Below are 23,305 nucleotides of genomic sequence, written 5' to 3'. Positions count from 1 at the left end.
GAGACTTCGTTAACAAATTTTGCTACAACAAAATAATCTATTTATATCAATCTAAATTTTTATCTATACTATACTATATAATAAAACATTAATGTGTGACACATGTCGTTCATGTAGGTATTTATTTTATGATTTTCTCGACTCACTTCCAAACTTATCTTATATGAATTAAATAAATAAATGAATAATGAGTGAATATTAAATTTTATCCTACTTTAAATTTCGAATACCATTCTTCTATTTTTCTAATAAAATATTATCCGAAATTGTAAATTGTTAATTTAAAACATTTTAAATAAAACATATTATTTATCACGAAAACCAAACTTTGTATTAATATATTAAATATTTTTATTTTTCACTATACAAAATTACATTTACTAACTTTTTTATTATTTGGTATATAAAATTACATTTATTTGAATCGTGTAATAAATTAGGTTTTTTAAAAATGTATTATTTTATTATTTGGTAAACAATATTACATTTATTCAACCCGTGTAATACATGTGGTTTTAAAGATATATTTTTTATTTGGTATATAAAATTACATTAATTCAACCCGTACAATATGGTTCTTATATATATAACTTTTTATTATTTAATATATAAAATTATATTTATTCAACCCGTGCAATAAAGAAAGCTTTTAAAGATATAATGTGTTGGTGCATATTTGTGACAACAGCTTAGATTTGGTCTTTGGATATCTTGTAATTAGTTAAACGATAAACGGTTAGCGGGTTTAGCTTTGTAATAGTTAGTTGTAATGTTTGGGCTAACTAAACCCAAAGAATTGGGTGATGGGGGCGAATTGGGCCTGTCCAACTCGCAGCCCAAGAGTGTAAACCTAGCCCACTTGTAAACCTTGTGTTATATAAACAAGGTTAGACATTAGGGTTTAGGTTAATCAAGCCAAAACAGTTGTGTGAGAGAGTATTTTCGTGAGAGCATAGGCTTAGACGAATTTGATAGTGGTTAGGGTTTTGGATTGATTGTAATTCCTTGTGATTGATAATCAATAGAAAACCCGGTTTGAAAGTGATTGCTGATTTCTGTTTCTACACGTTTTCTGTTGATTCTGATCAAGAGGATTCCGCACTCTTGATTGGAAAGACGATTCTGTTAAAGATCCATACATCAAGGGGACCTACAATTGGTATCAGAGCATTAGGCTCTTGAAGGCTCGGTTCAGAATTGTTTGCTGCAGAAACAGGGAGATTTTTCGAAATTTGTGAAACCTGAAAAATTAGGGTTTTGAAATTTTCGAAATTTTTATGTGTTTGATACTGATTTTCGAATTTTTTGGCTGTTTGATCTTCTGGTTTGTTTGTTTGGTGGTTTGCAGGATTTCTGGAAAGATTCGGTTGATTCTGGAAAAGTTTTCGGCTGATAGACTTGAAGATTCGAAGACTGTTCTTCGTGTTCTTGAGTTTATTCAATCAATTCTTGATAAATTTTCGAAATTCTTTTGCTGATTTGTTGCTTTGATTTTGCAGGAAGTTGTTAGGAGAATCAGAAAAATCTTCACAATTTTCGAACAGATCAAGTTTCCAGTTTTAACTGGCGAATTTGATCAATTTCGCTGACTGACCAGCGAAATTAACTCTCCAGCGATTTTGTGACGGAGTACCTCGGTGATCGGCGAAGTTAAAATCCAAAGGCGACTTTGGTGACCGTGTAATTTTCCACAGCGAAATTACCACGGTTTTCGGCAAATTTACTGGTCGTTGTAATAGCGAAATTAACCAGCGAATTTGGCGAATTTGGAGCGAAGTTGGCCAGCGATTTTGACCTGCGAACTTGTGAACTAGATCTGCGAAATTAAGGCGAACTAAAACAGCGAAATTGACCTTCAAAACCAGCGAATTTAACCTAGCAAAGTTAACCTAGCAAAATTAATAGCAGTGGTGGAATTTCCGTTGGCAAGCGTAGGAAAATTTTCAGTGTTTTGCAAATAGAAAGTGAACCGTAACTCGTTTGACAGAACCGTTTGCGCCGTTAGATTCCTTGGATTTTTAGGACAAAAAAAAATGTCGGAGATATATATCATAGGACTCGTCTTTTCGAGACGATTCTAAGGGTGTAATTTGGTAATCACAGTTTTCAGAGATATTTTGTATGGTTTTATCAGTCTGCAACGGTTAAAATGTCGAACATGAAGAGTTTGAATGCTCCTAAGATGATGAAGGTGGAGAATTATCTTACATGGAAGGACAGCTTCAAATCCTTCATTAAATCTCAGGATGCACGCATGTGGACATGTATTGAAGATGGGTACATAAACCCAGTACATGATTTTGAGGGCAGACCACGAGTAACAGCCCATGTGAACATGAAAGAGGCTGATAAGAAAGTATATGAAGCTGAAAAGAGAGCTTTAGCTGCAATAAAGTCATCCTTACCTGATAGCATCAAGCATACCTTCACAAAGTACACAAATTCAAAGGATATGTGGGATGCATTACAAAAGCGATATCAGGGAAATGAGAGTGTCACTCAGGCATTCATGGCAGAGATAGTGCCAGTTGATGAGGCTGAAACTAGTGTGAGTGATGCTGAATCTCAAGTGGAGAATGCTGAAGCAAAAGTGGATGCTGAAGTAGAGAAGGAGAGTGAAGCTGAACAGGTTATTGCTGATGAAGCCACAGAAGTTCATGAGGAAGAGGTACAATCTAATTCTGTATGTTTAAGATGTCGTGAATTACAGGGTGAAGTTGACAGGTTGTCAGTACAAAACCAAAGTCTGGTGAGTGAGATGTCTGGCATAAAAGAGTCAAACTTTTTTGCTAAAAGAAATGAATCTCTATACTTGAAGAAGATAAAAGGTTATGAAAGTGAAATCGAAGCTTTAACATGCAAATTAAACGAAAAACTTCAAGTCATAGACTTAGCTCACGAAATGATGGCTGAGAAAACAAAAGAGAATTCTGAAAAATGCAAAGAGTTGTCAGATGCACAACTCAAAATTATTGAACTTGAACAGAAATTAAGTCAATTCAGAGATTCGTCTTTTGTTATGAAACACATGATGGGTGGGTTAAAGAAAAGTAATGACAAGACCACTATGGGCTTCCAGGGCTTTAATGAAGTCCCACCTCCTCTTAGTCATGACTATTCTTTCCTCCCTGATGAAGATGAGCTAGCAGCCTATATGTCAACTGCACCAAGTAGTTTCGCATCTACATCAAGTCAAGGTGAAGGGTCTGAGAGTGGTGATGCTAAGAAGAACAATAACAGGGAACATTTGAAAAAGCAAAATTCACCTACTAAGAGCAAAAATCAAACTTTGGTTAAAAAGATTAATTTTGTTCAAGGTAGTGATATGAAAAATGAAACCGCTGTTATTGAAAGAGAATCAAATGTAGAGTTTGCTAAAAATAAAAACAAAGAAAAATCTGAACTTAAGCAAACTGAACAAAATTCTTCCAAGGCATCATCACCATCTGATAAGGGATCTACCTCAGAGACTCCAGCAAAGAAGTCTTTGAAAAGGAGATCATGCTTTCGGTGTCACATAAAGGGACATGTAGCCAGCTGCTGTCCTAACAAAAATAGTGAAGCACAAATGAGTGACAAACAGAGAGGGAAATTACCACAGAAGGAAGGTGATAGTGAGGAGAAAGGGTCAAATTCTCCAAAGAAATCTGCTCCTAAGCAACCACAAAATGTTGCTGTTGGTGTAGATAAGGCTGGAACAGGAACTCCACAAGTTCCTCGTTTTCAAAGAAATCAACCTAGATTTCAGCCTAGATCTCCACCAGGCAGATTTCAGAGACCTAGAAGCAGTTCACCAAGAATGAACAATTTTAATTCTAATAATTTCAGAAGTCAATGTCAATATCAAAATCGATACCAAAATAATGGTTGTCGAACTTTTTATAACAATGGCTTTAGAAATTACAACAATAATGCTTCTTGGTTTCAAAATCAAAACTTCCAAAGGTCAAATTGTCCAAATGTATATAGGAACCCTCAGGACCAAAGACCTAGTGGAAATCAAAATCAAATTCCATCAATAGGTCTGAGATCCAAGACTCCAGTTAGGAGTAATGGATATTGGATGGATGTTCCAATAGTTGGTGAATTTGGACGACCCAAGACCATTAAGGCTTGGTTCCCCCAATCTAACTAATTTCTTAAGTTAGTGTGTGCAGGAGCTGCTAAGGAGGATTATCAACTTATGTTGATAGTGGCTGCTCTAGGCACATGACGGGGGATGTGAGATTGTTGATATATATATATATATATTAAATGATTTAAATTGAAGTTCAAAGTGCTGAGTCGATACAGAAGATAACTTGGCAGATCTTTATACTAAAGCTTTTGACAGGGCTCGCTTTGAACATTTAGTCGAACTCAACGGGATGAGGAATCCTGAATAATTGGTTTTTCATAAGAATTTTGTAAATAGTTTACTGTTTTTCTTAAAAATCAAAAATAAAAAAAAATTGAAAAATCAAAAACATAAAAAAATAGAAAAATCAAAAATTGAGTTATCACTGTGTGCAAAAGAAGAAATGATAGTACATCAGCAAGTTAGACTGTCACACTGAAGTTGAACCTAAATTGCTTAAGTGTGATAGCAGCTTCATCATATGATGTACCAGTAGGCAAAAGCATGAAATAATCAACTTACCAATGTGATATAAACATAAATGAACTGAATATGAGTGGGGAACACATCAGTGGTGTATGGTTTAATGACCTTAATTCTTGCGTTGATAGATTGCCAAAATCTGAAGTTTTGGGTCTTTATACTGTTATTTCATCTGGGATATCTTGGATGTCTGTCTGTTCAGAACTAAAGTTGTACATGACCCCTGGAAAAAAAGTCACTTGGAATTAGCTCATTTCTATTTGAATGTCTGTATAGTTTCCCGATACACACAATTTTGATCTGATTCTGAAATCTTCTCTGAAAAAAGTCGTGTACCTCCTCTGCTGCATCCAGATATATGCTGACCTAGAGGTGCTAGGCAACGACAGCTTCTGCTGCATCCAGATACATGCTGACCTAGCTGTACGTTGTCGCGCTATAGATCTAATACACCCGAAAGAGGCCCTCTAGTGCCCAAAAGAAACCCAAGAAACCTATATCAAATTGAGAAAATCTCATTTGATCTGTATATTATACCATCTCTACTAAAGATCTATTCTGTTCTCTTCTCAACCTATTCCCAGTTAAGATTTCAGAAATCTGGATTGGACTTGTGAAATATGTGGTAGGGAAGATACTTGCATGATAGAGTGTGTTGTTTATATTTCCAGGATTTGATTAGTATTTATTTGGGTGTTCATAGTTAAGCAATTACAACATGATAAAACAGATTATATGCAGAACTAGACACAGTCAGGATATCTTGAAGGATGATATCAGTATACTCACCTACTACGATGAATCTTTGTGCATACCTTGATCGCGGGGGTATATCCTGAAGTGGGACACATTAATATATCAGACATAAAATTACCTTAACGTATCATATGGTAATGGTACTTGAAATGTTCATGCATTTTGTTTAAGAGGACAAACATACTGGTAATCGTCTTGAACTGCTTTTCGCTAAAACATTAAGAATAATCTAATTGTGTGAAACAGTTTGATTGTGCTGATATGATCTTCTTACCAGTGATTCTCACAAAAATAGAGTGTTTATTGTTTTTGTTATTTACTTGCTTTCAGAAAATATAAAAATCCAAAAATAGTGTCTTTTTCTGTTTAAAATTCTTAATGTACGGAAAACTGTTATTCTTGGAGGAATTGTTACTGATAGGGGGAGACGGTGTTAGAAAGTAAGTTCAAAATTTTAAATCAGACAGGTTCTTGTGTGTTGAACAAAAGTTTTGCGTGTTGATGATGAAATTGGAAATGCTTAATATGTAATACAGTTTAACTATCTCTTGAAAAATAATAATTTATTTAACTGTTGTTGATAAATTCTTTTGGTTTCTCGAGATGTCTGTTTTATAGTATACAGATTGAAGCAGTTTGTTGCTGAGAAGTTGCTGTGAAGTGTGAAGATGAGAGTTTGATTGGATGCATGGTAGAACCTCCTTTCTATATTGCAGACAAGATTGACGAGTTTGAAGATTGCTGTGCAAATGCTGAACTGGAGTTTACTCAAACGCTAACGTGTTGAAGATTTGGTGATTGGATGCATCAGCTTAGGGGGAGTCTGTTGCTGACAGTATGTTGCTGACAGAAGCTATTGAAGCTGAAGCTATCCAAAGACCAAAGACAGTGCAAGACTACTTGAAGATTGCAAGAAGACCGAAGACAAAGTTTTGACTCAAGACAAAGTTTTTATGAAGCTATTGTTAAGGGGGAGTTTGTTGGTGCATATTTGTGACAACATCTTAGATTTGGTCTTTGGATATCTTGTAATTAGTTAAACGATAAACGGTTAGCGGGTTTAGCTTTGTAATAGTTAGTTGTAATGTTTGGGCTAACTAAACCCAAAGAATTGGGTGATGGGGGCGAATTGGGCCTGTCCAATTCGCAGCCCAAGAGTGTAAACCTAGCCCATTGTAAACCTTGTGTTATATAAACAAGGTTAGACATTAGGGTTTAGGTTAATCAAGCCAAAACAGTTGTGTGAGAGAGTATTTTCGTGAGAGCATAGGCTTGGACGAATTTGATAGTGGTTAGGGTTTTGGATTGATTGTAATTCCTTGTGATTGATAATCAATAGAAAACCCGGTTTGAAAGTGATTGCTGATTTCTGTTTCTACACGTTTTCTGTTAATTCTGATCAAGAGGATTCCGCACTCTTGATTGGAAAGACGATTCTGTTAAAGATCCATACATCAAGGGGACCTACATAATGTTTTATTATTTAGTACATAAATTTATTTACTCAACCCGTGTAATACACGGGGTTATAACCTAGTACATACATAAACTAAACAGAAACAACATACATGTATTTTTATAACCAAAAAACAAAAATTCTATAACACGACTTTTGAATAACGAGATCGGTTCGAAATTCATAGGTTGAATTTGATTCAAAGCGAAATTCGGAATTCGGTACAAATGATCAGCCGTTATCGTTTTCTTAGTTAACCAACTATATTTTTTTTCTTTTTTTTCTAATAAGTTAAACTTATTTCGCATATTCTTTTAGTTTATATTTTACTTGATTGATTGAAACGTGAATTCAAATCGGTTGTTCAAATTTGAATAAGTTCATTTAAGTATGTTTGATGATTAAAGAAGCCATGTACAATAAAATTTAAAAGAAGCATAAGAAATAAATTTACAACATGAAATAAGATAATATTAGAACAAGTTGATTGAGAAAAACAAAAAAGGAAAAAGTTTATAATGAGTTTGTTAATAAAAAAAGTATAATGGTTGATTATCCAAACCGAGTTCCGAATTTGAATTTGAATCAAATTCAACCTATGAATTTTGAACCAATCCATCATTCGAAATTGAGTTAAATAATTTCTATGTTTTCCTATTAAAAATACATGTATATATTTAGTTCATATAGATAATACATATAATTACTTGTTGATTCACTTTTGTTCGTTTTTTTTTTCTTTACATCGTCGTCTACTGGTAGCGGATATAATTATGAAAGGAAAGCTAACTAAAGGGGAGGGGAAAATACAACCTAGGATTTGATGGGGAAATTTGAGCGGCGAAAAGATTGCAGTGTTCAAAGAGGAGGTTATCTCGACGACATCAGCTCAACTGGATGGGGACACAAGCCAAGTTTGGGAGGCTATGGCGACCACTATTACTCAAGTAGCGAAAAAGACGCTTGGAGTCACAACAGGAAAGGCAGGCGGGTATAAGGAGTCCTGGTGGTAGAGTGAGGATGTACAAACCAAAATAAAGGACAAGCAAGGGAGTTTTAGGGAGCTTTTGAGGTGCACGGACGAGGAGGAGAGACCTAGATTGAGGAAGAGATACAAAATGGTCAAGAGGGAGGCGAAGAAGGCAGTGACAGAGGCAAAGAGCATTGCATATAAGAAGATGTATGGACACCTACATACGAAGGATGGCAAGCATGTTATGTTCAAGATTGCCAAAGCCAGGGAGCATAGGAGGCAGGATCTAGGGATAGTGAAGTTTATAAAGGGAGAGGATTGACGTGTTTTATTCAAGGAACATGAGAATAAACTGAGAAGGAAAGCTTACTTCCACAATCTTTTCTACAATGGGAGGGATTACCAACAAGTAAATGGTAACTCTATTACTCAAAGACGACAACAGAATAATTGTTATTGTCGACGTACGTATCACGGAGGGAGAGGTGAAAATAACACTTTGAAAGATGGGAAAGGCTAAGGCAGTTGGAACGGACAACATACCAATTGAGGTGTGGAAGTGTTCAGGAAATGAAGAAGTCCAATGACTAACTAATTTGTTCAATCTTATTTTCAAATCTGGAAGAATGCTCGATCAATGTAGAAGTAGTGTCGTAGTGCCTTTATATAAGAACAAAGGAGACGCCTAATGTTGTGGGAATTATAGATGGATAAAGTTGCTAAGCCATGCTATGAAATTTTGGGAGAGGATAATTGCGACTAGACTTAGAAGGGAAACCCAGGTTACGGTAAACTAGTTTGGTTTCATGCCAGGGCGGTCGACTACGGAAGTGATACACATTCTAAGGAGATTGATGGAGAAATACAGGGAGAAGAAGGGGATCTGCATATGGTGTTCATTGACCTTGAAAAGGTATATGATAGTGTATCACGTAAATTGATTTGGGATAGCCTAGAGAGTAGAGGGGTTCCTAGGAGGTATATAGACATAACTAGGGATAAGTATCTTAAGATTGAAACTAGTGTTCAAGCGCCCGTAGGGGATACAAATTTCTTTCTTGTGGAGGTAGTGTAAGACCCGTCTCAAATTATCACGATTAAAGTATTAAATACGCATTTTTATATGAAAATGCGACCTTTCAAAAACTTTTCCAAGTTAACATTCTTACATGATTAAAAACATTCCAAAATATAATTCTAAGTGTTTACAATATCCACTTTTTAACTAGAACAAATAAGATCGTTGCGGAAGCTTTGAGATATGTGTTCGGTTCTTGATAATTGTTTGATCTTCATCCGGGAGCTCACTATGATCACCTAAATTCAAAACCAATATAGGAGTTAGTTTTGATTGCTTAAAAACAAGTACCATGAATTAAACAAACAAAATTCAAACAAATTGCAGCTTTTTGGGCCCTCGCGGGCCGCGAGGATGTTACCATCGATCTGTCGTGGGCCGCGACCTCTGTCGCGTGATGCGACGATATTAATAGGAGGGTGTCGTGCGACGTTACACTCTTTTTTCAACAGAAAGGTTGTTTCTTGGTGCTGCATTTGCCCAGCTAAGTCTTTTTGACCAAAACTCAACTTTAAAACTTCATAACTTTCGTTCTACATGTCCATTTTACGTAATTCTTTTTCCTACGTGTCCGTAATTAAAATACGGACCTGTTTACCATTTTCATTCGTATTGGTACCTGGTTTATAAGCGAATGTCTTATAAATCCCCCCTTTTTATTATTCGACCCGTTTAATTTTAAGGTACACTACATGATTGTTATCAAACATCGTTTCTAAAAATTTTTACCCATCCCGGGCTTATGAAGCGTTAGCGTTTCTCTCCCATCACATGGTTTGCGCGCGCTCATGCTAGTTGTCAATGTTTCAAGCATGCGCATTTAAGCAAATTATACAAAATCATTTTTCTAAACTTTTGACCCATATCAAAGGGTTCATTTACATCAAATTTAGCGTGTCCATTTCTCGGCTTATGTAACAACCTCGCAAATTTCCATTCCTAAAAGGCACACTAAGAAACCCTAAATAAGACCCCCAAGTGGTGCGGTGCGACCCGAAATTTGAAAATCGGACGCAACCAGCAACAGGCCCCCTAAAACTCAAGGGGGGGGGGTTTCCCCTAATTGATTTTTTTGCCTCACGAAACTGATATAGAACACGTATTTTTGAATTGTGACAACACGCCCAGGCTATAAACGACACAAGGCTACCTTAGCCTAAAAGGGTAGCCGTCGCGACACGCGCCAGGGACCAAGGTAGCCGGCGCGACACGCAAGAGGGACACAAACTCAGTATAAATCCCAGGGGTTGGCACTTGAACCGTTTGCTTGTTACGACGTATAAATTCGTTCGTAACGTTGATATATTCCCTGTTTCCTTCAAAAAAATACAACCCGAGTCTCGAAACTCTGCTACGATAACAGGGTAATAACTCGATCACTACTCTGATACAATATCTGATCGATTAAAACCAATCCGATTGATGTTTAAGTGCTGCCTACATTGGGCTATACTTTGTCATTCATCGTGAGGGTTTCGATCTCGTGAATTATTGTAAATGTTGAATTAAGTTACTATCCTAGTTTCGTTTGCATTGTATATTTACTAGGTTTACCAGCTTAAACAGTAGGCAAGCTTGACCGTTTAAATTTGCAATGTGAGTCATTCTCTTTTTACCAAATTACTTTCAAAACCCTACTTGTTTTCAAAGTTATAATTATAGTGATTAAGTCTCTATGATCTACAATTACTGCCGGTATGTGGGGTTTTGTATACACTACTTGATAATCTTCACCATTGGACAACGAGTTAGCCAATGTGTAATATGACCATAGTCACAGATCCGGTTGAGTGACAAATACCGATTTGGGGTAATTGGTTGATATAAACATTGTAATAGCTCTTAATACTGTATATTATAACAATGTGTCTTTTGTATAATTGGAATGCACTCGCCAGTATTTTTCGCTGATCAAATCTTTTTAAAACATGTTTCAGGTGATTTAGTGTGAAGAAAAGGAAAAGTGCCGCATGGCACTGCAGCTTAAATAAAGTGTCCCAGTAAATAGAAATAAACATGTTTTCTGTAATCTGGGGATTTCCCAGTGAAATTCCTTTCTTGTAAAATACGGGGTTTGTCCCGAAACTTATAATAAAATAATTTGGTGTTTTCTTTAAAACTCTGATATTATTTTCTGACAAACGGTCCTGATGAAATTTCCCTTGCCAACATAAATACCGATACCATGGGTTTCTGTCCCTCGGCATCCGAACCGGGCAAAACGGGTTGGGGCCGTGACAGAAAAGGTGGTATCAGAGCCACTGGTTTAAGCAAATTAAGTATTTGAAAAATACTTAAATTTTAGTTCGGAATTTGATACTTCTGTGAAATCTAATTGCAATAAATAAAATTTAATTTGGAACTTTTGTGTTTCCTTATGTGTGACTAACAGTATGATTGAATTATCAGAGGCTCTCCAAAACTTCTCGATACATTCCACTGACATGGAGGCTACCGAGAACCAGACCGGGTACTAGGCTGAGACAGATAAACCAATGGTGTTCCAAGCCCAGGAAAAACCCAAAGCAAAGAAGAGAAGGAGGCTTTTAGACTGGAAAAGGGGGAGAAAGAAGAAACATGCAGCTCAAAAAGTGAAGAAAACCGTCGAACCAAAAGGAAAAGAGATTGTGGGAGAAAGCTTTGGACAGGCTCCAACCTTACCACCCTGGGAGGAACTAGACAGGAAGCTGGCAAACTGCGACCTTTTTGGCCCAGCTGATGAAAACCTTGTTAACATTCCCGTTCAAAACGAACTTCCTATAAACCTAGAACCTGCCATCCCTGAACCTATTGCCATCCTACAACCCCTGCCTGATCCAATTGAGGAGTGGTGGACTAATGATTGGCATTTTCAAAACCTCACGAACAATCCAAACCCTTATTACCCACAGTTTGAACCGGACCCTGCCACTTTTCCACCCATGAACCCAGAAAATGTTGTTGAGCTACGACGCTACGGCGAAGAATTGGTGGACGCAGGGAACAGGATCCGATCGGTGGGTGAGAACCTCTCCTGGAAGTACGATGAAAAGGAATTTCACTTTTGAAGGCGGTTAACTGTAGAATAGGTGTTTTGTATAATAATAAAATATGAAAAAAAACAAACAAATATATATATATATATATATATATATATATATTGTTTTGGTCAAAAATTACCGAAGAAATTTAGTGATCAAATTAGTTAAGTGAGGTAGTGTGCTAAGAGAATGTGTTAAAAAATATGTTAAGTGAGTTATTTGCAAAAACAGTTTCAGGATACGGCTCAGGATATAGAGTTGTATCTGTGATCAAACAATGAGCATAAAAGTAAAGTAAATGACACGAGATGTACGAGGAAAGCCCTTGATCAATTTAGATCACCGGCATAAAACCTCGGGAGCTGACAATCGCAGCTGCCTTGTTCTTCTATTACTTCAAATATCAGGATACAGTGTAGGATGTGGTGCGGATCAACTAAGTGTTACAACGTGAGTTGGATACAAGTGTGGTGACTGCAGTAATCTAGAGAGCAAGAGTGTACGAGAGTGTTGGTGAAAAGATTGTGTGCCTTAAACTGATCCGCCACATCTATTTATAGTATAGATAAACTAACTAACTATCCTAAACTTGCGGGATCCACCGAATATTCCTTCATCGAACGTTGTAGACCTGGTCTTTCGGGCTCAACGTCTCTTCTTCAACAAACTCGTCCGAGTCTTGAGGAGAAGAAGTCCTCTCGACCGTTAGTAAGTCTCAACCTTCAACCTGCACGTGGTTAATTAATAAATCTCAGGATATTACCCAAGATGTTAGCAATATCCTCTTCCTGCATCCTAGTCACAAACAATCAAACAAAGGCAGGATATTGGTCAGGATATGTATGCTTAGAAAATGACCCATAACAATTGTCCCCAAATATATCCGTTGGTTTACCAATCCAACGGATATATTTCAAAGATCTTATCTCGCAAACCGAGGCAATTAAAATGAAATGACGTTTGAGATGACTTTGTGCAACTTTCCACGCTTCTTTTACTCTTCACCCGCTATATCCAGCCTATAATTAGCTGAGATATCTCACATTATTATCACTTCTCTCCAAGCAATTTTCAGGTATTCGTCCTCTCTCTCATCCTCTACTTTCTTTGAATTTCTTGTAATTTGCTTGATATTTCCCATGGCATCACGAACAAGATCTCACTCAAACGAGCCGATCCCAACCCTCGTGAGCCAAAACTTCATACGAGAACCAGAAAAAGAGATCTGCTCCTTTAACAATGCCGATATCGCCGCTCTGAAGGATTCCGGCGCTTTTCCCATCGGAACAGTCATTCGCCCTTTTGATCGGGAGGTCCGATCAGACGCGTCATCAGATGAGTGGGTTTGCTTCTTTGCCTACCCCTTTTCTTTAGGACTCCGGTACCCATTTCCACCCTTCATCTCTCGTTTCTTCGAGCTCACCGGCCTTAGTTATGCTCAAACCATGCCAATGGTCTGGCGGGTTTTGATGGTGCTTGACCAAATCAAATCTCGTCATTGCCCTGACTTGTGTATCGAAGACCTTCCAATAGCATATCGATTGAGATCTCATGGAAATAGCCGTTTTCTCTTGTTTTCCACTTCCAAAAATCCCCTAATCCTTAAAGCCACCAAGAACGAAGATCAGTGGCAACGAAAGTTCTTTTTCGTAAAGAGGGACTCCATTGACGGGGGTCTCGACTTGCCAGTTAGATGGCTAACCAAGGGTAGGATCTAGGGTTTTAGGAGCATCCCCAAATATATTGTTAACTGTATTCTGACTGATATCCTAATTTTCATGCAGCGAATTTCAGAGACCTAGCACCCCCAAGTGCAGAATCATAACCCAGGATCAGAGAGATTTACCGACTTCCTGCCGCCGAAAGAACCTTCTCCCTGTCTCTCACAAACTCAAGTCAGAAATCTAGTTCAGAAATGTCTGGTAAGTATAGGTAAGCAAATTGACTATAAGATATAAATGACATAAATTGAACACTTCTCCCTTGACACAGTGCCGGTCATCAACCTTGAAGGCTTCCAACTTAATGAGTTGGATAGTTATTCCAGCCTTGCACCCATCAAACAAGAAATTAACCCAAAGCCAACTAACACTCCAAAGCCCAACAGCTCAAAGACTACCATCGCTCCCAAAGCTCCTCCAGCGTCCAGGACTCGGGCCTCCAGCTCCCGGAAGAGGAAGGAAGCAGATCATCCTACTACTCCCCATGTATTCCCATTTGAGGATCACGGGTTCATGGATTCCAGCAAATTCATGACAGGTTTCCTTAACCAGGTTAGTATTCCGGCTTATATCCTGCATCATATGCTAATTACAAATGTTAGTCTAGGCTGATACCTGTTTACCTACCTTACAGGGCCTCGAACGCCTGGTATTCCTCTACGAGGACGCATGTGGCTCGAACGTCATGTTAGAGAGCAACCTGAAGAAAGCTGAGGCTACCATCACCGATCAAGCAGCAATCGCCACCGCCAAATCGGAACATTACGAAGCCAAGTACAAGGCTATGACTCAAGACCACCAGTCTACCATCCAGAAGATCACCCAAGAGGCTCAAGCTAAGTACGACGCGGCCTAGGTTCAACATGAGCAGGATATGGCTTCGTACCGGGAGAGCCTTAAGAATTCAGTTGTCATCTCCCTCCTCCAGGCCAGGCTAAAAATGGCATATGAGGCCAGGGCTTTGGGCTTCGAATGCCCTTCATGGAATATCAACGTCTAGGAGATGAAACTGAAGGATCTTGGTGGAAATCCTATGGAGCCCCCCTCAAAACCTGCTGCAGAGTAACCCGCTAAGGTGACCGAGAAGGTAGACGATGCTGGTGCTATAAAGAATGCTGGTGGAGATGCTGCTGGAGAGGATATGATGGAAGAGGGAGTTGCCCCCTAAGCGCAGCAATGTGGGCGATGATGGATGTATGTGCCGAGGCCGGAGCCCACTTTTTAATTTCATGGTTGTGGTTGCATAAACAATTTACTTTTCCTGTCTTCGAACAATTTACATTTCCTGCACTAGAATAATGAGATGACCAAAGGTGGATGGGTCCTAGGTTTTAGGACGAAGCCCTTGGTCATCAATTAGTATAACTTGTTTTGAATGTGATAACGGTTGTAGGTAGACAGGTCCTGTTTTGAAATACACCATGCAACCGTTACATAAGTATGGAAAAAACTAATCGTGCTTTTGGCGGATGGGCCTCGGTTTGAGATGAAGCCAAAAGCACAACTTTTGACTTGTTAATAATATAACTATCTTTTGACTTATTTTCTGTTACCTTGCATTACTTAGTGTAACTCTTAGCTTTGCAAAAAATGTCATACTATTATCTTATAAGATATCCTGATCAGTATGCTCAATGATATACTGTAAAACTTTTTATTAGATAGAACTTCCAAACATCCCTTCAACTTTGTAGAAAGTTTTTGATTAACAACCAGTTTTCAATAATGTTTAAATGATCAAAGTTCCAAACTATCACTAGTTTCAAACACCCTAATCAGATATTCTGAAAAAGACTTTGAGAATATATCAGGATACTTGTCCTTTTATAAAACATAATGTTACTAAAAACATGAACGATATTTACAAAGGAAAGATCATACCAGAAATAGGGTATAAACCTATTACCACACTTCAGTCCCTTTGCAATTCTTCCCATAAAGATGTCCCTTGTTCAAGGTACTCAGCGCATTAGTTCCAAGTCCCATCCTTTTAGCTTTACACCACCACCTTGGTGGGAATGTCCCCTATGTACAATGCCTTCAAATACTTTAGAAATCTTCTGAACGTCAGTTTCCATTGTTTAGGCAAATTTTTACGTCCCAATGGCAAAACCCAAGGATGTACTGGAGGTAAATCCCTTGTATCCTGGGGAAAATCCCAATTTTCATGCGCTACAGGCAGGAGTGTATAAACTCCAAGACTTAGAAAGGTGAAACCATTTAAACCTTAGAGAGTATGAAAATACCCTTTCGTGAGAGAGGGTGATCAATCCTCATATACCTTTAGGATTCAGGATATAGCCAACAGTAACGAAATTGTCAGCCACTTTTACATGGACTGGTCCTGCCACCTTGAACTATCCCTGAATAACTTGCGCTCCAGGCGGGGTGTTTAAACCTAATTCGGAAGAAAGGTGAATACCTTTAAACCTGTGAAGGGATCAGTATCCCTTAAACGTGAGAGAGGGGGCCAATCCTCTAATCTTTCGAGTTATCCTGAGTACATATCCTGGAGCTGCATCCTGAAACATATCTTGCAAAACAATTGTAAACTAAGGTGGGTGTTAGCTTGGCTAACACCCCTCCGATGCTTAAGTCAGTATTGGGTTACAAAGAATAAACTAAACCAGACATATTTAAAAAAGGTAGAATTCATACCATCCTGAGTTAGAAATTAAATTCTAAACTCACTTGAAATAGAGCTTGAGGTGTATAGCATTCCAAGACCTCGGTAGAATATCCCCCTCCATATTCTTGAGTCTGTATGCTCCTTTTCCTGCTTCTGATTCAACTTCGTATGGTCCTTCCCATTTTGGGGCTAACTTGCAATTGGCAGGATTAGTAGTATTCTGAAAAGCCTTTCTTAGCACCCAATCTCCAACCTTAAATCTTCTGGTCCTAATGTTCTTGTTATATGCCCTGGATATTCTCTGTTGATATGCTGCCATCCTTAGCTTTGCCGCATCTCTTTTCTCATCTACAGTGTCTAAATCCTGACTCAAGGCTTCAGGATTCTGCTCAGGATCACTTAGGGAATCTTGCAGTGGGTATTGTCATTTCCGTCGGAATCATTGCTTCTGCTCCAAATACCAAGGAAAATGGGGTTTGGCCCGTTGCATTCTTTACTGTTGTCCTATCAGCCCATAAAACAAAGGGTAATTCTTCTGCCCATCTTCCTTTTTTGGCTCCAAGCATTTTCTTTAAGTTATTGACAATTATCTTGTTTGAGGATTCTGCTTGTCCATTCGCCTGAGGATGTACTGGAGTAGATGTTACCATTTTGATTCCCCAATTCTTACAAAAGTCAGTAGTTCTCTTGCTTATAAACTGAGAACCATTGTCACAGATTATTTCGGCTGGTACTCCAAATCTGGTCAGGATATTCCTCTTTATGAAGGATACAACTTCTTGGTCTCTAACTTGAACAAATGCTTCCGCTTCGACCCACTTAGAGAAATAGTCCGTCATTGCTAGCATAAAAACTTTTCCTCCCGGGGCTTTTGGTAACTTTCCTACTATATCCATGCCCCACTTCATAAATGGCCAAGGGGAAACAATAGGATATAACGGTTCAGCGGGCTGATGCAATATGTTACTATGTCTTTGACACGCATCACATCTCCGAGCATACTCTGCGGCATCTTTTCTCATTGTTGGCCAATAATATCATGTCCTTAATACTTTTGAGAATAATGACCTGCCCCCAGTATGGTTACCACAATCCCCTTCATGTATATCCCGAAGTACTTCTTTGGCTTCAGGATCCTCCAAGCATCTCAAGTATGGTCCTGCAAGAGATTTCTTATATAAAATATTATTTATTATAGTGAATTGTGATACCTTCATCCTAAATGCCTTAGGATTTTCATCTTCGGGGATATGTCATTCCTTGAGATATCTCATGATTGGAGTCGTCCAGGATTTAGGATCCTCTTCAGGATACACCGCTCCAGGATTCTGAATACCTGCTACTTCTTTATCCTGAGGATCCATTGCAGGATACAGGATATGTAATATCGGTATTGGGGTCCCTTCTGGTATCCTGATTGATGATCCCAAGTTTGCCAATGCGTCTGCTTCGGCGTTATCCTCTCTTGGTACCTGTTCAAGTGTAAAAATATCAAAATATCCTGCTAATTTTTTAAGAATACCAAGGTATTCAATTAGTTTCTCACCCTTGACTGCATAGGATCCATTAAAATGATTAGTAATTAACAAGGAATCAACATATACTTGCAAATTCTTGATATTCATATTCTTAGCCAATTCTAGTCCTGCAATTAAAGCTTCATACTCTGCCTCATTGTTAGTAGCAGGGAATTCACATCTAACAGCCTGGGGTATTATGTCCCCCTGTGGCGATTTTAGTAGTATACCTAAACCTACACCCCTTACATTAGATGCACCATCAGTATATAATATCCAGGATTCTAAGTTTTCTCCTAGTTGTTGCACTTCTAGGTCTACTTCATTTTGAATATCACTACTGAAATCAGCCACAAAGTCTGCTAGGGCCTGAGACTTTATTGCACTTCTAGGTTCATATATTAAATCATAGGCACTTAACTTTACCGTCCACTTAACCATTCTACCTGACATCTCCGGTTTTCTAAGCACATTCTTAACAGGATAATTAGTTTTAACATGAATCCTATGCGTTTCAAAATAATGTCTAAGCTTTGTTGATCCCATTACTAGAGCCAATATTAGCTTTTCTAGGTGAGAATATCTAGTTTCAGCATTCAACAAACTTTTGCTAACATAATAAACAGGATACTGCTGACCTTCGTGATCCTTTACGAGTACTGCACTTACTGCATTCCCTGATACTGCAAGATACAGTGATAGTGGTTCACCATCCTCAGGCTTCATCAATAGAGGCGCGGTTGAGAGATACTGTTTCAAATCCTGCAGGGCCGCTTCATGCTTCTCGCCCCATTCAAATTTCTTATTCTTTTTCAGGATATCATAGAATTCTTTACATTTTTCCGAGGATCTTGAAATAAACCTATTCAAGGCTGCCACTCGTCCTGTTAACCGCTGAACATCCTTCATATTCGAGGGTGACTTTATATTCAAGATAGCTGATGGAGAGGGTGAAACCCGAGCTTTAAAGTGTATATCTTGTGTGTTTTGTTTAGTTTTAAATAATTATATGCATTGAATAAGTTAACTACAAGAAATTGTGGTTGTGCAGGTTAAACTGCTTAACTCGGAGAAGTTAACTGGGTTAGAGATGAAGTGAAGCGTCCAGCGTTGATAAATGCAGCAAACGGCGATGTTCGGGATGTGTTTCGGATCATAAACCATCTCTAATGTGCAAGAGATATAAAAGCTTGACTTGGGGCCCGGCAATATCAAGGTACTTTTTAGCAGGCTTTGAGATGGAGGTTTGATTAATATATTTAACCATTAAAAAAATCGTTCATCATCACATCACAAGAAGCATCATGTACACGTGAATATGAGGGGATCCATGTAAAGAGTCAACAATCTCATGATCGGGCTTCTAGTGGGGAATTTATTAATAAGAAAACTCATGAGATTTCACCATTGATAACTCACGTGATCTTGTGAACAAAATTGAACATCATGAATACATTAAAGGGATTTCTCATTGGACCATTATATAAGTCATATCATCATCAATTGGCTGGTGGATTTTTAGGAACATTTGGGTGGAGGTCATGATTGTTCTATAATGAACAACATCATCTTGATCATCATACACATGGACTGTTGGGGCAAAACCACAAAATCCCATCATCATTGTAAACATCATCAGCATCTTTGATGACATTTGGAGGGAAGTGGCTTTTAGAAAAGAACAACACATGCAAAGTCAAAAGTGCACAGCAGCCTCAATTCAAGGCTTACGGGTCAACTATGGGACTTACGGTTTATAGTGCATGGCTTCACATAAATTAACAGTCACATCCACATGCAGCTTACGATATGGACATGGGGCCTACGGTTACAAACAACAATACTGAGGGCTGCACGTGTGGTTTTTTTTGTGGGCCGATTAAAGGGTATTAAAACCCTAATTAAAAGATTTATCGAGGGACACAACTTTTAGCAGCCATCGACTAAAAGGGAGCTTAAAAAATATCATCACTCATCACCATACATCATCGCACATCACCTATCAATCATCACATCATCATAACCTCAACTCTCTCTCAAGCTATGGAGGATTGTTCGCACATCATGAGCGGCTAGGTTTCCCGTGACCATCTCCGGGAATAGGGTTTATGTACGAAACATTGGTTTGCGTATGTTACGACTTTTTGGATTAGGATTCGGTTAAACCGTCGGTTAGTCGTTCCTATTGTTTTTGTTTTGGTTAAACAGTATTTGATTATCGTATTCATTTTTGTTCATCAATTATTTGGTTTGTTCATCAACAACCGGGATTAAATTCTAGGATGTCATTGTTTTAAACCTTTAATCATTGAACTGGTTAATGTTTATGAAATCTAAAATTGGTAATTGATTGGATTACTATTCATTTGCATCAATCTTTCGGTTTCGATCGTGGATCATTGCAATCAAATATATTATCTGTTAATTATTTATCAAAACAAGTTTTCAAATCATGTCTATGTGATTTCCAACTGGTAGTAACTAAGTAAACTGATTTTCTGCATAACCTGAAAACCCGGAGACTGGTTCCTTTTCCCATAATTGTTTACACTCTAATTTACATTTGTTTTCACAATCATTCTCAAATTGCAAAAAGTAATTAGTTTAACATTAGATGATAATTGAAGCAACGAACTTTTACACTTTCCACTAATTCCCCGTGGATTCGACACCCTACTTGCCCTTTACTAGTAAAAGGTGAATAGGACACTTTTAACTTTATTTTTGACCGACCTTACGACATCGATCAAAATGGCGCCGTTGCCGGGGAATCGGTGCGCTTAGTGTTAGTTAGTTGTTTTTATTAAAAAATTCAAAAAACCTAAAAATTAGAAAAACCAGAAAAACCAAAAATATTTCTTTTTGTTTGTCTTTTATTTGTTTTGTTCCGTATTACGCTCGGTTTCTTGTTTGTCTGTGTGCAGGTGATTCTCGTGTTGCATGCATACCATGTTTTCAAAGAAATCATCACCGCTCTTATTTGATCCAGAAATCGAAAAGACTGCTCGACAGAATCTCGTTCTTCTACGCTCAGCAGTGAAAGCTAAAGCTCAGTCATCAATAGTTGCTCAAGATCTTGAACAAGCAGCTCATGAGATGGCTGACCAAGAGCCACAAAACCAAGCACAAAACGAACCAATCCCACCTATTCCAGATCCACCAATCCCTCAAAACCAAAACCAAAACCAGCCCAATAATCAAAACCAAAATCAACCACCACCACAACCATTTCCACAATTCAACCTAGGCCCACAACACCAACCTGGAAATCTTAATCTTCGACATGGGGAAATCACTCGCCTTAATCAACCACAGCATCAACACGGGTATGATGAAGGTTTCCAACACAGAGAAGGTAGTGTTCATACTTGGGAATCTGGTTGGGAGGAGGATGATTACCAAAATCAGTACAATGGGAGATATGCTGGTTACAGATACGATGAGGGGTACAATGTGAATCAAGGCTATCCAGTACAACAACAGGTCAATCAAAGAAATCACATCCTGCGCCCGATTCCACAGAATCAAGTTCAACATGGAGTCCCGCAATTCAATGCGGGGAATCAAAGAGCTAATAATCGGGTTGGGGGCGATCAGATACAGTTTGTGGATGGTGTCCCACAAGTCATTCAAGGGGCACCAATTCAAGGCGTTGAAGGTCATTGTCGACCAGTTGTAGCACCGAACTCGTCGGCTATAGTGACACCGATTGGAAATAATAACCGACCTTTTGAGGTAAGGCCTCAATACTTAGGCCATTTGCCCGAGTTTTATGGAAAAAGGACCGAAGAACCATACTTGCACATTGCAAGTTTTGATTCAATTTGCCAAACAATTGGGGTTCCGGGGTTTACAAAAGATGAAGTTAAGTTGATGTTGTTTCAGTTCACCTTGAAAGACAAAGCTCGACAATGGTTCGCGACACTACCTCCAGGTAGTATATACACTTGGCAAGAGATGCAGCTGGTGTTCTTGGAAGAATATTACACCATGAATAGAACCAGTGAAGCTCGGGATGCAATCAGAGCCTTCCAACAGCATTCAGGGGAAGCGTTCCATGAGGCATTTAAAAGGTTTAAGGAGTTGCTTAGGAAATGCCCCCACCATGGCATTCAGACATGGGAATTGATTAAAGCGTTCTACGATGGGCTACTTCCTGATGATGTAAGAGATCTCATAGCCATCAGTAATGGTACGTTTCTCACGAATACAGAAGCTGCAGATTGGGCATATTTGGAGAGACAGAGTGCCACTTCTAAAAGGCAGGCACAGTCTAGCAGGAGAGCGAGATCAGCATCGGCGAGATCAGTTGATTATGAAGCTGAAGAACGGGTTGAGAAATTGAAACAACAGAATTTGCTATTAGAGCGACAGGTAGCTCAGATTAAGTTGGGAAAGGGAGCTGAAGTTAAAACCACCAATACGTTTTCGGTGTGTACTGAGTGTGGAGAGTTAGGGCATCAAGTTGGAGAATGTGCTGTACTGGGTGGTCAGACTGATGAAGTGAATCAAATCTATTGTGAACGAAAGCAATATGATATGAAATCGAATACATATCATCCAGGTTTGCGAAACCACCCCAATTTTAATTACGGTAATTTTGCTAATCAAATGAACCCTTATTATCAGGTACCTATGCAAGGAGGCCAGCAGTATCAGAGTCGTCAAGGTAATTACTTGCAAGGTAATTACCAAAATCAGGGCCCATATAATCCGGGTACTCAGCAAGGGAACTCCTCAAGTACTAGTGGTGGAACGAGTGATGACAAATTGGATGCTATTATGAAGTTCATGAAGGACGTCCAGAAAGAGAATGAAGTTCGGGACAAAACGTCTGAAGCAATGCAGAAGCAGTTGGGGCAGCTAGCAGAAGATCTAGCTCAGCTGAGAAGAGATCCAGGTAAGTTGCCAAGAACTACCACAGTTAACCCAGCACATCAGTCATCTAGCTTGAAAATGGAAGAAATGTGAACATCAACGCGGTAAGTATTCTTCCAACTTCTGAATTTGGTAGTGTCACAATTACTCCACCATCACAATTAGTTGAGGAGGTGGTGGAGGATTTTGGTAATAGATCGGACTCTCAACGTGATCGGGACCCACCAAGGGATGAAAGGTGGGAAAGCTTTAAACAAGCTAAAATTAATCTACCCTTACTTGATGCCATTAAAGAGAGTCCCGATCAAGTTGAGTTTCTGAAAGAGTTAAGTACCCAAAAACGGCTTCACAAGTTTCCTAAAAAACTTGATTTAACTGCAAATGTGAATGCCGTTTTGTTGGGTACCCTGCCCCCCAAACTCCAAGATCCAGGAGCGCCCATTATTTCCGTACAAGTGGGTGAATTTAAAATAGAAAGGGCACTGTTGGATCTTGGAGCGTGTGTTAGTATTCTACCGGGGAGTCTGTATGACCAATATGATTTTGGTCCGCTACAAAAAGTCAACACCACCGTGGTGTTGGCTGATCAGACTCCCATGTGTCCGAGGGGGATTGTAAGAGATGTAATTGTGAAGGTAGAAGATTGTTACTACCCAGTTGACTTCTTAGTGCTGGAT

General features: G+C 38.6%; 1 non-coding gene across 1 annotated transcript; it reads right to left on the bottom strand.

The window, feature by feature from the left end:
- Window positions 1-21,756: 21,756 nt before the first annotated feature.
- LOC118480772 lies at window positions 21,757-21,862 on the bottom strand. Its single transcript, XR_004863749.1, has one exon. It is a non-coding gene; the product is annotated as a small nucleolar RNA R71 (small nucleolar RNA).
- Between the last annotated feature and the right edge of the window lie 1,443 nt (window positions 21,863-23,305).

Source organism: Helianthus annuus, chromosome 7 (assembly GCF_002127325.2).
Source record: "Helianthus annuus cultivar XRQ/B chromosome 7, HanXRQr2.0-SUNRISE, whole genome shotgun sequence".
NCBI classification, from domain to species: Eukaryota; Viridiplantae; Streptophyta; class Magnoliopsida; order Asterales; family Asteraceae; genus Helianthus; species Helianthus annuus.
The sequence above is the reverse complement of the archived record's forward strand: the minus strand, read 5'-3'. Positions and strand labels throughout refer to the sequence as shown.